The sequence below is a fragment of the Lipotes vexillifer genome, unplaced genomic scaffold (assembly GCF_000442215.2).
Source record: "Lipotes vexillifer unplaced genomic scaffold, Lipotes_vexillifer_v1.1 scaffold341, whole genome shotgun sequence".
Taxonomy (NCBI): Eukaryota; Metazoa; Chordata; class Mammalia; order Artiodactyla; family Lipotidae; genus Lipotes; species Lipotes vexillifer.
The window spans coordinates 1027030-1043266 of record NW_006797957.1 but is presented as its reverse complement, the minus strand read 5'-3'; the positions used below and the strand labels follow the sequence as shown (position 1 = coordinate 1043266).

At 41.2% G+C, this 16237-nt stretch overlaps 1 protein-coding gene and 1 pseudogene across 2 annotated transcripts in view; one reads left to right on the top strand and one right to left on the bottom strand.

Annotated features, from left to right (window-relative positions):
* The window catches only part of ADAM23 (ADAM metallopeptidase domain 23), a 162835-nt gene that overhangs the window by 2714 nt on the left and 143884 nt on the right, over positions 1 to 16237 (top strand). The window lies entirely within an intron of this gene.
* On the bottom strand, positions 14005 to 14673 carry LOC103071636 (60S ribosomal protein L15 pseudogene; annotated as a pseudogene). Its single transcript, XR_014368699.1, has one exon. The product of XR_014368699.1 is annotated as a 60S ribosomal protein L15 pseudogene (transcript).

The window sequence follows — 16237 nt, the reverse complement described above, 5'->3', positions numbered from 1 at the left end:
ATCGGAAGAAAACTTTCCTCTACCCTTCTAGGTTCTTCTGGCTGGTCCAAGAATTAAATTGACATGAGACGGATTAACAGGAGAAAATCAAATTTAATCTTGTATGTATGCATGTGAGGGCCAGAGGCCCCACATACCTGAGAGGTTCAGAGACAGAAAGGTAAAATGAGGCGTATGTACCATCCTGAGCTAAGGAATGGCATAGGGGCCTTGGGCTTCCACGGACAGGAGGGTCATTCATAGGACAATAAAAAGAGCAGATGTTTGGTAATTAGATGTTTGCCCTGCCATATAGATGGGGCCACTTAGATAAAATTTATCTCTCCTAATAACTCTTTTCTGGGAAAAATCCTCAATTTAAGTTCTGCTGGGTAGTTAAGGGAGGGGCAGTAGTTTCTCTTGAACCTGCAGGGTCTTGATTGTGCCTTTAGTTCAAAATAATCCTCATGCAAAAGTGACATATTTGGGGGGAAGATCGTTCTGAGCCCTTACAGATTATACCTGTTCAGTTGAGAAGAACAGTCATTGTCTAAACATCTAGAATTTAAGGAAAGTATCTATGGTTTGCATCATTGTTTTTATTAGTTTTCTAAAATATGGGTAAGTGGTAACAGTATTTATTCCTATTTTACAAATGGGGAGTTAGAAATTTAAGGCCTTCAGGTGCCTTTCCCAGGATTGTAAAACAGCTGATGTAAAATTCAAGAGGCCTGAATATTTAATATTTACAAGTCAGGCTTCTGAGAAAATGCTTCCTTCATATCGGATGTTATTGGAGAATTTAACTTTGCTTCACGGTGCTGTGAAGTGGCTGCTACCCGCCTTGGCTAAGATGAAGGGATCTCCTTGCTCATGGCCCTTTTCTGATCTGCTCATATGTAACTTGACGGCTTAACTCCTGGATCCTGTCTACCTGTTTGTCTTGTTGATAGGAGGAGTGGGTAGTGTCTTTAAGGAAGAATCCAAGGTCCTCTTGATAAAGGCATTGAGGCCCATTTTATGGTTTTTCTACTAATTAATAAGATCCTCTATGGTTAAGTGACATGTTCTCAAATTCCAGTGCCTTTGCATGAGGTGCTGGAGGAAGAAAAAAAATGGCCTGAAAGCCTATTTTAAAGAATGCTCAAGCCCTCTCGAGTTTGGACTTGAAGGGAACTTTAGTGAAACTTCTCTAATAACTGAGCTGTCAGTGGCTATGGCTAACTCCTGTCTTCTAGTCTAATCTTATTTGGTTGCTTTGTTTGGTGGGACTTGGTTTGACTACAATATATCTGAATTTTTATGATAGTAAGGTTGTTAAAACTTTACCCACCACTCAGGTAGAGGAATAGATTTCTTAGTAGGGAGCACATACTTGCTGTTGGAATGGTTTTACCTCTCCACTTCCACCCCCCATAGTGGTTAGGTTTCTTTTATCTTAAAAAAAAATGTTTATGTAGAAATTATATTTGAAAGCATTTTTCTTCTTTTCTTATTAGTTTGATTTAACAAGTATTTGTTGCACATTTCTCATGTGCAAAGGAGTATGGTGAAATTCAGAGATAAGAGATAAGGGGTACAAGGATGAACAAGACAAGGTCTGTCCTCCAGGAGACACAAAAATGAGATAAGCAATATTCTAAAAAGTGCTCTCGTACAGGGATAAACAGTGTTCTTCCTGTATGGGTTCCCTGAAATTTCGCTCTGTGTTCTATGATTTCCCTTGCACTTCTGTTTTGAAGCATCTCTTGAACTAGTTGACAAAAAGTGTTGCATATGCTTTCTGCTGTATCTTTGGATGACTTGCCTAATCATAGTGATGGGAGATACTTGTCAATTCAGCTGCTTTCCAAATGTTTCAGTAAGAGAAAAAGTATGGAATTTCATTATTTTTGCTTTTATAAAAGAAGTTTTGATTTTAATATCTGTGTATTATGTACCTTTCTTTCTCCCCTGATTTCATTGCGCCCAAGCACATTTTAATGAATGCCTTAGAAATGCTGAATCACTGTGCCATTCTCCTGGAATCCTAGATTGGTGGGTAGAGGTGGAGAGGGAAATTCCCAGATATAAGTTATAGGGCAGAGCTCCATATTTATTTCGTAAGTATTTAAAGTTGAGCAGGCCTTACTACTTTACAGTTGTGAGAGTTAAGATGTTTGTTAACTCTTTCAAAATTGGTAAGTTTAAAAGCAGACTGTGCAAAGCAGGCTGTCATACTAGTGTTTCTGAAAATCTTAAAGTTTTCTTTGTCAAAGATTGTTTAGGAATCTTTTTATCTCCAGATAGGGTTATATATAACTTATTGTCCAAACTGTGATATTTTCTGAGAGTGAAAGTAGGCACGCTTAGTACTTATTCCAGGATAATTGGCATAAACCTAGATGGTCCAGAGCAGACTGGGAACATGGTCATCTCAGATCTAAACAGTTATGTTCTTTGATTTTTGGCACTTAACCCAATTCAGGTTTCTTTATAGACAGCTTTATTTTCTGATGATTTATTGTAATTTTTTTCTTACTAACTAGGAGGTTAATTTACCACCATGTAGAAGGAATAGGGTCTGAAATGGAAACATTTTGTTTTGCTTTGTTATCAAGACTTATCTTCTTCACCTGTAGAACTTTTACAAGCATGAATGGAATTTTATGATTACTAAACATAAACATTTTATCAACCATTAATTCAATATTTTGATACAATATACATTTTTTTTTTTTTTTTTTTGCTGTACGCGGGCCTCTCACTGTTGTGGCCTCTCCCGCTGCGGAGCACAGGCTCCGGACGCGCAGGCTCAGCGGCCATGGCTCACGGGCCCAGCCGCTCCGCGCATGTGGGATCTTCCCGGACCGGGGCACGAACCCGTGTCCCCTGCATCGGCAGGTGGACTCTCAACCACTGCGCCACCAGGGAAGCCCGATACAATATACATTTAAAAAGAGGCAGAAACAATTTAGATTAATTAATTAATTAATTAATTCATAGATAATCCTATGAGATCTATTCCTGAGAATGTTGAGCCTGCGCGTCCGGAGCCTGTGCTCCGCAATGGGAGAGGCCACAACAGTGAGAGGCCCGCGTACCACAAAAATAGATAAATAAATAAAATTTTAAAAAGACAGGTTAACAGGAGAAAATTAGAAGTTTAATGACATGTATGCCTCCTGTGTACATGGGAGAGACTCAGGAAAACTGAGTAACTTTGAGATGGCCCAGCCATCAGCTTAAATAACTGTCCAGCTAAAGACAAGATGTTGGGGAGCCAGTGATGGGAGGCTCTCAGGAAAAGCACAGTAAATAAGGGTAAGGTTGTTCCACAGATTTAAATCGTTGCCTTTTATGCTGAAAATGTGTTTCTGGAGATTTCGAGTATCTTCCTCTTTCTGGTACAGAAAGGGCAACACCCTTACAAATGGAGATTTCTTCTAAATATAAATGTCTCTTACAGAAGAGTCACTTCTGCTTGGTTTACAGAACTGCTCCTGTGTCCACTGTTTCTTAAAAATAACCAGCTGAAAATAATGTTTATGCCAAAGAGGCATATTTTGGGATAGTGTATTCTGCTCCCCTTCAGACCTTTTCCTGAAACTTGCCTTTAGTCAAAAATTACTTGCCTTTAGTCAAAAACTACTTGCCTTGAATCCTACTTATTTAGATTCTCTTCTCTTGCAGTTGGGAAGGGATGGAAGAGGTACATTATGTACAGCACAGGGTCTGGGGAAAGATGAAAGTCATCTCCTTGGACTTGAGATATGGCTCAGTCTTTTGTTACCTTCCCTACTGTGGTGGGGAGTTGGACCTGGTGTATTGAATTAAGAACATACAGATTATGACCTGCTGAATGAGGGGGCACAAACCACCCACACGGGTCGGCAAGTATCTCCCTCAGCATCCAAGCTTCCACTTTGGAGAAGTGAAAACCACTGGGTCATTTTGACTGAAGACACAGTTTCAATACACCCACACAAAAGAAGCTGAGTCGCAAGATTTATTATTCACAGATCCCAGAAAAGGTTAGGGGACAATGAACGGAGGGGGGGGGCGGGAAGGACAGTCCTTTGTCCTAGGTCACCAATAAGCAGAAGATAGAGAGGGTAGCAAGCATCTGTCACTTATAAGGTGGTTGGGTCAGAGGTCACTAACTTTTCACAGGCTTAACTCTAAGTGATTATTTAAAAAGACATCTGGGGGAAGCAAAGAGGGACTTATGGTAGGAATCCCAAAGTGCAGTCCTTATCTAAATGTCCAGGCTCTAGGTGTGAGCAGGGTTTCCAGTCTGTAAAATGTCTAGGCAGCAACTCAGAAAAACAAAAGATTGTTTTCTTCATCACACCTATTGCCACCGCCCCAGGCTGAAGAGAGAGAAGAGAGACGTTTAAGTAAATTTAGATCACGATGATTATCATCACTTCCTACTCTGCTTCAGGACAAAGCCGGTTCCACGTTTCTTGACCATCCAGAAGCCAGCTGCTCCACTGCTTTCGGTGTGGATCAGCAGAAAGAAATACTGGGTCCTTAGAACTGGTCGTGTGGCAACTATTCGTTTATTTGGTAATACGAACTTTGGTATCGGCCTCAGCGGCCTTCCCAAGTTTTCTAGGTCTTCCTAAGCAGTCATTACAGAATTGTAGTACGTAGAATTCAGGCTTGTAACGGTTTTCCTTGTAATGCCTGGCATATAGTAGGCTGTCAGTAAATATCTGTTGAATGAATTGATGGTTGAACACTCCTATGTTAGAAAGAGTGCAGTGCTTTCTGTGAAATTTCATGTTGTAATCAAATTGACGTTCAAAAGCGCCTTAAGTTACTGTTAAGCATTTTTGGCACTGTGACAGAGCGTCAGGAGAGAGAATTTTGGTCTCAAGTTATTTGCACTGCATAAATCACACTTACACTACCTAAAATCATGAGAATACCTGTATCAACAATTCTTAGATTATCCCTATCAGTATCACCTACCATTAACATGGGTAATCACAAGCTGACCATGTGGGAGATTTTGTCATTGCTACCGGTTAATTCTCAATGGTGGAGCCCAAGTTGTCCACTCATATAGTTTCCAGTCAATCAGATTTACATCTGTGAGGCGTTCAGTTCTGTTTGGCAAATACCTGTTTTGAATCAGGCACTGTGCTAGACCCTGGAAAGAGCGAGGAAGAGTAACACTCAGTCCCTACCTTTGCTCGTGACTTGCTGGGCATCAGAAACAAGGCAGCTGGCGGTGTGTGTGTGCTTCCTGTCAGTGCGTTGTTAGTTGTAGGAACAAAGGGCTGTGGGGACTCAGGAAAGTCAAAGAAAACCTCAGAGAGGAGGCCCTAAAGAGCAATTAGGAGACAAGTTTTCGGGAGGTGGAAAGAGGGTGGAGGGTGGAGGAGGTAGAGAGTGGCCCACAGTCAGCAGGCAAAGGCTCTGCCCTGCTGGAGACAGTGTGGTGAGTGTGAGAAGGGGAGACCCAAGTGTGGGAAATTTAAAAGAATTGGACATCATTGTTACATTCATGGTCAATTTTTAAAAAGTTCACTTGATTCCTCTAGAAATCCAATACATGTTTGTCAGATGTAGCAGTTGAGAGTTATAATTAGTGTCTTCACAAAAGACAAACAGCTAGTAAGTGGCAGACAGAGTCAGGATTCGAACCCAGGTCTTATCCTTTGCAAAAGTCCAGGCTGGAGAGAGACTAGGGTGTGTTGGGTATGGCAGGCGGCGAAGGGGAAGGCTGTGGAGAGATCAAGGGTTTGGATTTATTTTGTATCAAATGGCTCACCTCCTGATGCGTCCGGAGGTGAGCACATGACTGGTTGAGCATTGATTGAGTGCCAATTCTGTGACTCCTTAGGGAGCTTACCTTCTAGTGGGAGGAGACAGGCCATAAACAAAACAGCATCAGCAACACAGATTTCAGGTATTGACGAGTGCTTGAAGAAGATAAAGTAGCGTACGTGGTGGAGAATGGTGGGTGGGAGGGTTGCTCTTGAAGAATTGGAAGATTGGGCCTACGGTCTTGGGTGAGAGTAACCTACCCACCGTGGTTCCTCTTTAGATGGGGTGGGCGTGTGCTGTTTCAGTGGCCCCCACCTGCACTCCTTGTTGCCGAACGCCACCCGTCCTCATTTCTGTTACTCGCCCAGCTCCTGTAGGCATTTCAGTCTGGACCTTAGTCTTTGATTCTTCTCTCTCACAAAGTCTGGACTATTTTTGATCATTTCACCCAGGTGGATTGATCTGATGGCCGCCATGCTTTCCAGCAGTACGTCATGCTGTCCAAGGTCTTGCTTTCGCTTGCATGTGTCCCTGCATAACATTTTCTGCTCTTTCTACTCCTGGGTTGGCTCCTTCCTGCCAACTATATAACTGCTGTGTCACTCTGTCTTCACTTATTCTCAGGTTTTGTTAACAGATTGGGCCACTATCCTTCTTTCTATAGCCAGTCAAAAAATAACAAGTGCATTATTTGCTCAGTGGCTTTGGCTAGGGTTGGTGGCATCATGCAGGCTGAGGGTAAAGACAGGCAGGAAGAAAGCTGTCCTGGCCGCCTTGCTCACTTTTCTCAGTGGTGGTGCTATTTTCCCAGCCACCTAAGAGTGAACCTTGGGAGTCATCGTTGACTCTTTTCTCTCCTTCATCTTCTGTCTATAAATAGTCACATATTAAGTCCTGACGTTTCTCCCAAATCCGTCCTTCCCTCCTCCTCTGTATTGTGTTCTTGTCATAGCCTCTTGTCTCTGTCTTTCTCTGTCAATCCATCAGTCCCACTGCTGACAGATTAATCTTCCTGGAACACTTAGTGCATCACGTGACTCCTTTTATCCACATGCAACAAGCATGATTTCAGCAGATGAATTTTCCTTGTGGAGTGAAGGGGAGAAAGTGAAATGCCCTGGGGGAGAGCTGTTGCCCCTGCCCCCCTTCTGAATACTACACATTTGCTGGTCCATTCTCCTTTCAGCATTTTCCCCAGGCCTGTTCGCCCAGGTCAGTGCATGGCAGGAGGTAATTTTATCTGGACAGTTCCATTGATATCTGTCCACATTCTGGGGCTAGTTATGGAATACTCTTGTGATCAGTAGCAGTAACCCAAACTGTCAGTAATGTGTTCTCAGGCTTTTGTTTTAGGTTCAAATATGGTTAAATTCCTGCTTCAGAAGGTCCTTCCTCTCGATCTTTAGGATCTGAGTAATTAATTGCTCCTAGATAATAAGTTTTCTGAATGAAAATATTTTATTCCTCTCAAATATGTACGTAATCATAAAGCTCTATTCACACGAAGTATTCAATTTACAAATGATGTGGGTATCCATGGTCTTATGAAAGACTCATTCATTCACATAATTCATTCACTCATAATCCACCTAGCATCTGAATTTTGTAATTTTACAAAGGAGTTTTTGTGTTTAGAATTTATATAAATTCAGTAAAAATTTTAATCAAATCCAATGCTAGGAATTCTATTATAAAAGGGTAGATCCAGTTGTTTTGGTTAGAATAATGAGAAGTTAAAAACAATTACGTTCATTCACAGCAAATCAAGATACAGTTTTTGCATTTCACAGAGTATGTGAGTGATGCATCCTCCATCACTGGGTACCCAGTCTGGACAGAGCCAGACCTGTGAATTAGCTCCATGCTCCAAATAAGGTTTTGTTATATTGTTGTCTTCTCTGGTTAAAGAGTAGACAGAGGCTACTTTCCTCATCTGGAACATTACAAATTAGTGAATTCGAAATCTATGTTCAAGTCTGTTGTAAAAGCTGTTTATTTGTCAACAAGAACTACCTTAATGCTAAATGTTCTCAGAGCTTTCTGTTTAGACATGGGATGGGTAGAAATTCAAATAAGTCTCCTCTACTGATAGACACTAATTACACAGAGTTAAGTTCAAACAAACCAATGAACAGAGAAGTGTAAATGGGAGCCTGTAACCAGTGGCTGTATTGCCCTTTAGCTTTGATCTATTATTATATAGTTGGGGACATTCATCTCTTTCTTATTTGCATGGCAATGTCCACATGAGGCAGTCATTCTGGCACATTTTAAATCCTAGGTGGGAGGGGGAACAAGATAATCACATGCCCTTGGACCACCTCCTTCTGCCCTCAGTGGGGCTAAAGATTAATTTTAGAAGTCTCACTGTCTCCATTGCTGCCAACCTGGTCTAATCTACCATTACCTCTCGCTTGTATTATTAAAATATCTTCCTACCTCTTATCCCTGCTTTTGTCCTATTCCTGTCTGTCTGGCTCTAGTTTGTTTTACACACTTAAGGCAAAGTGATTCTTTTAAATACTAACTGTGATCATGCCACTCTTCAGCTCAATAACCTGCAAGAGCTTCCTTCCCATCTCACTCAGAGTGACTTTTTTTCTTTTTCTTTTTTTTTTTTTTGCGGTGCGCGGGCCTCTCTCTGTTGTGGCCTCTCCCGTCGCGGAGCACAGGCTCCAGACGCACAGGCTCAGCGGCCATGGCTCACGGGCCCAGCCGCTCTGCGGCATGTGGGATCTTCCCAGACCAGGGCACAAACCCGTGTCCCCTGCATCGGCAGACGGACTCTCAACCACTGTGCCACCAGGGAAGCCCCAGAGTGACTTTTTTCCTCTTCTAATCATAATGTAGTCACTGACGAAAACTAAACTACTGCTAGTTGTTAACTTGATAGCAGGAAGTGCTCTTTGTGTGTTTAAACACACAACTTAGGAAAACTAATAAGATTTAAACATCACTTTCACTCATGGCTTAAAAATATTATAAAAAATAGGTTTACCTACTTTGTCCCATTCACACTTTAATTAAAAATTTTTTATTTTTCCTATTTTCAAACCATAGACCATACAATTAAAATGGAGTATTTTTTTATTGTAACAATAAAACACAAAACAAGAATAACACCCAAACATATTTGTTGACCTTGTGACAAGTTCAAGATTACCTTGTACTGTGCAAAAATGCTTTTGATGTGTCAATGGCTTGTCAAAAAATTATACTTTATTATTTATTTGAGAAAAGATAGATGATGCTTCAGAGGTCAGCAGACAGTGGGCTGAATAAGAGGAGGGTTATTGCTGTTGTAGCAGTGCCACAGTTTTTACTTGCATGAAGAGCAGTGCTTTCTTTGCTAGCTGGGGAAATTGCTTGAGGCCAAAGAAGACAAGCTTCATAGTGGGGACAGGAGTCTTCACAGAATTTTCGGAGGGCGCTCTTAATATCAGAGCTAAAGGAAACATTGTACTGTAACCATTGGATTTCATGGGGAGTGGATGATCACAGAAAGGTGGGTATAAGCTGAAGCTCTGAGAAGAAAATTGCTCAAAAGGAGTATTTGGAGATGTTTTGCTGGAAGCTGAGATTTGCTATTTGTTAGATGAATAAAACAAATATTATTTGTTTTAAATAATGTTTAAGAGAAAGAAAGATGAGTAGTTCAGTTTTTGCATGTTAATTCTTTTTATTGTGGTAAAATAGATATAACATAAAATTTACCATTTCAACCATTTAAGTGTACATTTCTGGGTATTAAGTATATTCACATTATTGTGCTGCTATCACCACCGTCCATCTCCAGAATGCTTTTCATCTTCTCCAGCTGAAACTGTACCTATTAAATATTTATTCCCCATTCCTCCCTCTCCCTGGCTTCTGGCAACCAACATTTTATTTGTTGTCTCTGTGAATTTGACTATCTTAGATACCTAATATAACTAGAATCATAAAGTGTTTGTCTTTTCTTGACTGGCTTATTTCACTTAGCATAATGGCTTCAGGATTCATCCATGTTGTAGCATGTATCAAAATTTCTTTCCTTTTTAAGGCTGAATAATATTCCATTTTATGTATATGCCACATTTTGTTTACCCATTCATTTGTTGATGGATACTTGGGCTGTTTCACCTTTGGCTATTATGAGTAATGCTGATATGAACATGGATATATAAAATCTGTTTGAGTCTCTGCATTCAGTTCTTTTGGGTATATACCCAGAAATGGAATTGCTGGATTTTATGGTAATTCTATTCTTAATATTTTGAGGAATGACCATACATTTTCCATAGTAGCTGCATTATTTTACATTCCCACCAGCAATGCACAAGAGTTCCAATTTCTCCACATTCATATCAACACTTTTTTTTTTTTAATAACAGCCATCCTAGTGGATGTGAAATAGTATCTTATTATGGTTTTGATTTGCATTTTTCTGATGGTTAGTGACACTGAACAGCTTTTCATTTGCTTTTTGGCCATTCGTATATCTTTCTTGGAGACATGTCCATTCAATTCTTTCCCCATTTTAAAATCACGTTGTTTATTTTCTAGTTGAGTTTTGGGAGTTCTTTATATATTCTGAATATCTGTCCCTATCAGATATGTTTTTCTCTTATTCTGTGAGTTGATATTTTACTCTTAAAATTTAGTTCTTAATTTTGATGAAGTTCAACTTATCTATTTTTTTCTTCTGTTGCCTGTGCTTTTGGTGTCATAGCCAAGAAATCATTGCAAAATCCAGTGTCATTAAGCTTTTCCGCTATATTTTCTTCTAAGAGTTCTATAGTTTTAAGGCTTATGTTTAAGCGCTTGATTCACTTTTAATTAATTTTTGTATATGGTGTAAGGGTCCAGCTTCATTTTTTTTCATGTGGATATCCAGTTTTTCTTCCATCACCATTTGTTGAAAAGACTGTCCTTTTCCTGTTGAATGGTCTTGGCACCCTCATTGAAAATCATTTGACCATATATGCGAGGGTTTATTTCTGGGCTCTTTAGTCCATTGGTCTTTATCTCTATCTTTATATCAGTATCATACTGTTTTGATTACTGTAGCTTGGTAGTAAAATTTGAAATCAGGAAGTGTGAGACCTCCACCTTTGTTCTTTTCCAAGATTGTTTTGACTATTCAGGGTCCCTTTAGATTCCATGTGAATTTTAGGATGGATTTTTCAATTCATGCAAAAATATCATTGGGATTTTAATTCAGGGATTGCACTGAATCTGTAGATTGCTTTGGGTAGTATTGATATCTTAACAATACTACTTTGGGTAGTACTGACATCTTCCAGTCCATGAATATGGGGTGTCTTATTCGTGTTTTATTTAATTTCTTTTATCAACGTTTTAGAGTTTCAGAGTTCAAGTCTTGCACCTTCTTGGTTAAGTTTATTCCTAAGTACTTTTTCTTTTTGATGCTATTGTAAATAGAATCGCTGTCTTTATTTCCTTTTACGATTTTGCATTGTTAGTGTACAAAAATGAAACTAAGTTTTCTGTGTTGGTTTTTGTATCCTTCAACTTTGCTTTTTATTAGTTCTAATAGGATTTTTATTTAGTGGAATCTTTAGGGTTTCTTTATATAAGATCCTGTCATCTATAAACCATGATAATTTTATGTCTCCCCCCACCCCCAGTTTTCATGCCTTTTATTTCTTTTTCTTGCCTAATTGTTCTGGCTAGGACTTCCAGTACTATGTTGAGTAGAAGTGGCAAAAGTGGGCATGTTTGTCTTGTTCCTGATGTTAGAGGAAAAGCTTTCAGTTTTTCTTAATTGAGTATGATGTTAGCTCTGGGTTTTTCTTATATGGCTTTTATTATGTTGAGGTAATTTCTTTCTAGTACATGTTTTATCTCACAGGTTCCTTTAAAAGGGTACCAGAATATGTATGACTAGAATAATGAATTGGTTACATATTAAGTGGGCAATTTTGGACAAGCCATTTACTCTCTGGATTTAACTTTCTTCATTTCAGAAATAATTAGATTGGGTTGATTTGGGGAATCTCAAACTTTTGTGTGCATGGGAACTACCTGGGGACGTTGTTGAAAACGTTTTGAGTTAGTAGGTCTGTATGGGGTCCAGTGGTTTGCATTTTTATATCTCAGGCTATTTTGATGTGGGTGAGTTTGTTCTCTCCAGCCCTTTATTGATCCTAAAATTCTGTGAAATATCCGCCAATGAGAGCTGACTGGGCGTTCGTAAGAGGCAATGAAATACGTATACTGGTGGTTGAATTAGGGATTGTTTATTATTCCAAGCAATGCCTGCATTTTGCTTCCCGAGATTCTGGCATGTTGGAAAAAGACTAGGAATTATAAAGTGTAGACTTATTATTCGAAAGTGTGAGAAGAATATCTGGCTCCAGATGTAGTTGGTGTGAGGTGATTCAGGGAGGAAAGAGCTTTTGGGAAATAGAGGCAGAAGAGGGCCTAGGGAACAATTTTCCACAGAGAGGTTGCTAGTGGGGTCATAGTGCCCTTTGATTTATTAGCAAGAAGTCCTTGGTGGGATGGTTTCCGGTGGGGGAATTCCAAAGAACAGTGTTGGGAATCAGAGGGAAGAAATGTTACAATAGGTGAAAAACTGATGACCAATGTGCATATATAAACATGCACACCCTCATGGGTAAAATTAGTGTAAATATTTGTGCAAATTTAGTAGCTGCTTTACTATATTTATTTACATGGTCAAAGAATTCAGAGTTCATAAAAAATAAAATGAAAAGTGTAAGTCTCTCTCCCATCATTCCCCAAAGGAATAAAAAAACTTTTATTTTTAGCTCTCTTAATGTTAAATAATTTATCTGCACTATTTTTAGATCCATCAATCTAAGACAGCTTTTGTCTGCCTGTTACGAAATGTGAAGAATATATTATACTATATTGTGCTCCTTCCTTTCTTCCCTCTATCTCTTGATTTTTCATTTCTTATATATTTTAAATTTTCTGATAGTTTTAGCAGGAATGTACAGTTAAAACAGACTTGGAGAGGGAGGGCATAGGTTTAGAATTATATGGTAATTTGCTGTCTTCTACGTCTGGGGAGACCCAGAAGGACCGCTCAGACACACATACCTCCCTTTGATGAGCTGCTAAGAGCTACTGTCAGCATACAAGGCCATGGAAGTGAGGGATGGAGAGAAATTTTGTGAAGGAAAAAAATTGCATTATTTCTTCTCTATTATTATTATTATTATTATTATTATTTTTCGGAAACCAACTGAACTTGTATTGACACCAACTACACGACTAGTGGCTTGACCCAAGATAACACTGATTAGACTTAGCAATGTTACTTTTAAATAAAACCAACCCAGTTTTCCCCGAGGTGGCTTACATTTCATAATGGGTCACAAACTAATACTAAAAATAAAACATTTAAAAATTTGATCCAAGCCCCTTCTATCCTCCCACACTTGAAAGGGATCTTATGAACACCAATTTCCCAATCCTAGCATCACTAGCTTACAAACCTTAGGGTTAAAAACTCCTTCCTCATATACCCAATGTTCAATTTCCATCAGTTTCAATATACACTAGTGTAAATACCATGACTATTTTGCATGAAGTTAAGTATTCTATAGATCAGTCGCGGGACTGAACCAGGAGCTCCCACCTTTTATGGGAACTTCAGTGGTACCATCGAGGCCAAGGCAATTTAATTTAGGTTAACCAGGATTTGTTTCAATTTGTAAGAGAAACATCTTGCAACAGGTTTATTCAATTCTCATAAAAAATGGTGGCATTCCTTTACTTTCCGCCTTTTGGCAGCAGCAGTTACATATATGGAATAGCACATTAAGTCTAAAAACGTGGGCCCTAGTCAACTTTATTTTTCGGCATTATGATCATGATAAAGGATCACGACATCGTTTACATTTCCAAGGAAAACCCAATTTAAAGTTTGTCCTTGCCAAACTCCATAAAATAGCCACTTTAGAGTAAACCAGCAGAGCATTGCATCACCCCAATAAAGCTGTAGGTTTCATCACATGCACCAACAAATCTACATGGCTAGTTTCTGCGCTCCTCTTTTACAGAATTTTACACCTATTGTTACCAGACAGCATTTTAAACACGGACATATCAACTGCCTAACAAAGCAAAAAACAAAGGCATTTTTCCCTTATTAGAAACAAGACACACCATCACTTAAAATCTTCAAACATTATTGCACTTTACCTTTCAGAATTTGACAATGCATTCAATGAAGCAATCTGCAGACAACTAGTTTTGACAGATTAAAAAACACTTTTAAGCAGACGTGGATGTCCTAAACTGTTTATTAGGTAAGAATTTTACAAACATTACTTATATTAGCGGTAGCGGTGGAGCTGGAGAGTATTGCGCCTTCTCCAGGCTGCGCGGCGAGAACCGCGGATCCTGTGGTGGAACTTGTGCCCCTTGCCGAGGCCGCGGCTCTTCCTGCCTGCAGACGTCAGCCCCCGCATCTCCCTGTGCTTGTGGACTGGTTTGGTGATCCACTGGGTGTCAGGGTTTCTTCTGATGGCTGTATGGAAGGGATCAATGAGGATAACCTCAAAAAATTTGTACGTAGACTCTTCACCCACCCAGTAAGAATTCAGGACCCTCAGGGCCCCACAGTGGCGTCCCGCTCGCTCCTCGGCAACAGACTGAAGGCGCCGGGCAAACTTCAGCTGGTTGACGCCATGGTGGACGGGCTTACCGTAGGTGGCGCCCTTTGGGACCGGGCGTTTGCGGCCTCCGCGGCGCACGCGAAGGCGATCTATCACATAACCTTGCTTGGCCTTGTAGACCAGCCTGCGCACCTTGTCGGGCCGGGTGGGGCTCGGGGCCCGGTGCAGCGCCGAGAGCTGGCGGTACTGCCAGCAGCGCACCCTGAGCAGAAAGCGCATCACGTCCGACTGCTTCTTCCTCCATAGCTCCTGGATGTACTTGTAAGCGCCCATCTCGGCTCACCTGATGGCTGCCGCCAATCGGAAAGGCTCTATTATTTTTTAAAGGTGAGAAGGGACCAGAGGATGGAGTATCTATTAGAATTGTGTTCTGGTTATAGTGGGAAACCACTGATGAGTTTTAAACAAGGCAATCACATTATATGATTTATATTTTAAGAAGATCATTCTGGCAGCTTTATAGACGGACTGCAGAGGGGCAAGAGTGGCAGCAAGGGGACCAGTTAAGTGATGCTCCCAGTTGTCCAGGGCAGAGTCTGTGTGGCCCTGCAGTAAGATGGTAGCAGAGGAATTACAGGGAAGTCGTTGATTTGGGGTATTTTTAGGGGTGGAGCCTCCAGATTGTTGATGATGTGGTGGGATGGGTGAGCTAGAAAAGGAGAGGAGTCACGGCAGGCAGAATGATGGCCTCCCAAAGATGTCCACATCCTAATCCCAGAAACTGTGAATATGTTACCTTACGTGGTGGTAAAAGGTGGTTCTGATCACCAGATTCTAATGTGTGGAGGAGGTTTCCCAAAGCAGCAAGCAATTCTCAGGACACCAGCAGGGTATCTGAGACTGCAACTCAGTTCTGACATTATTTACCTGGAGTTAGTGTCAGATCCCACAAGCTAAGGGCTCAGTCCCAAAGGACTGCCCCTCTCTCCCCCACTTCAGATGCCAGTTGCAAACCCAGGTTATCACCTGTGCTTCTGACCGACTGGCTATAAATAAGAGGTTCCCAGGGCTTCCCTGGTGGCACCGTGGTTGAGAGTCCGCCTGCCGATGCAGCGGACACGGGTTTTTGCCCCGGTCCGGCAGGATCCCACGTGCCACGGAGAGGCTGGGCCCGTGAGCCACGGCCGCTGAGCCTGCGCGTCCGGAGCCTGTGCTCCGCAACGGGAGAGGCAACAACAGTGAAAGGCCCGCGTACCGCAAAAAATAAAAAATAAAAAATAAATAAGAGGTTCCCATGACCTCCTCCTTGGGTTCGATTAATTTGCTTAGAGCAACTCACAGAACTCAGAGAGACATTTTGCTTACTAGATCACTGGTTTATTATAAAAGCATACAACTCAGGAACAGCTACACAGAAGAGATACAGAGGGCAAGGTATGGGGAAAGGGTGTGGAGCCTTTATGCCCTCTCCGAGCACACCACTCTCCCCGAATCTCCGTGCGTTCACCAACCCAGAAGCTCTCTGAACCTCCTTTTCCTGTTGTTTTTATGGAGGCTTCATTGCATAGGACTTGATGAAATCATTGGCCATTGAACCTCCAGCCTCTCTCCCTTCCCCAGAGGTCAAAGGGTGGAACTGAAAGTTCCAACTCTCCCTTCAAGGTTGGTTCCCCAGCAGCCAGCCCCCATACGTAGGTGCTTTCCAAAAGTCATCTCATTAACAAAAACTTAGTTGTGGTGAAAAAGGGCTTGTTATGGGCTTCTCTGGTGGTGCAGTGGTTGAGAGTCTGCCTGCTGATGCAGGGGACACGGGTTCGTGCTCCGGTCTGGGAAGATCCCACATGCCGCGGAGCGGCTGGGCCCGTGAACCATGGCCGCTGAGCCTGCGCGTCCGGAGCCTGTGC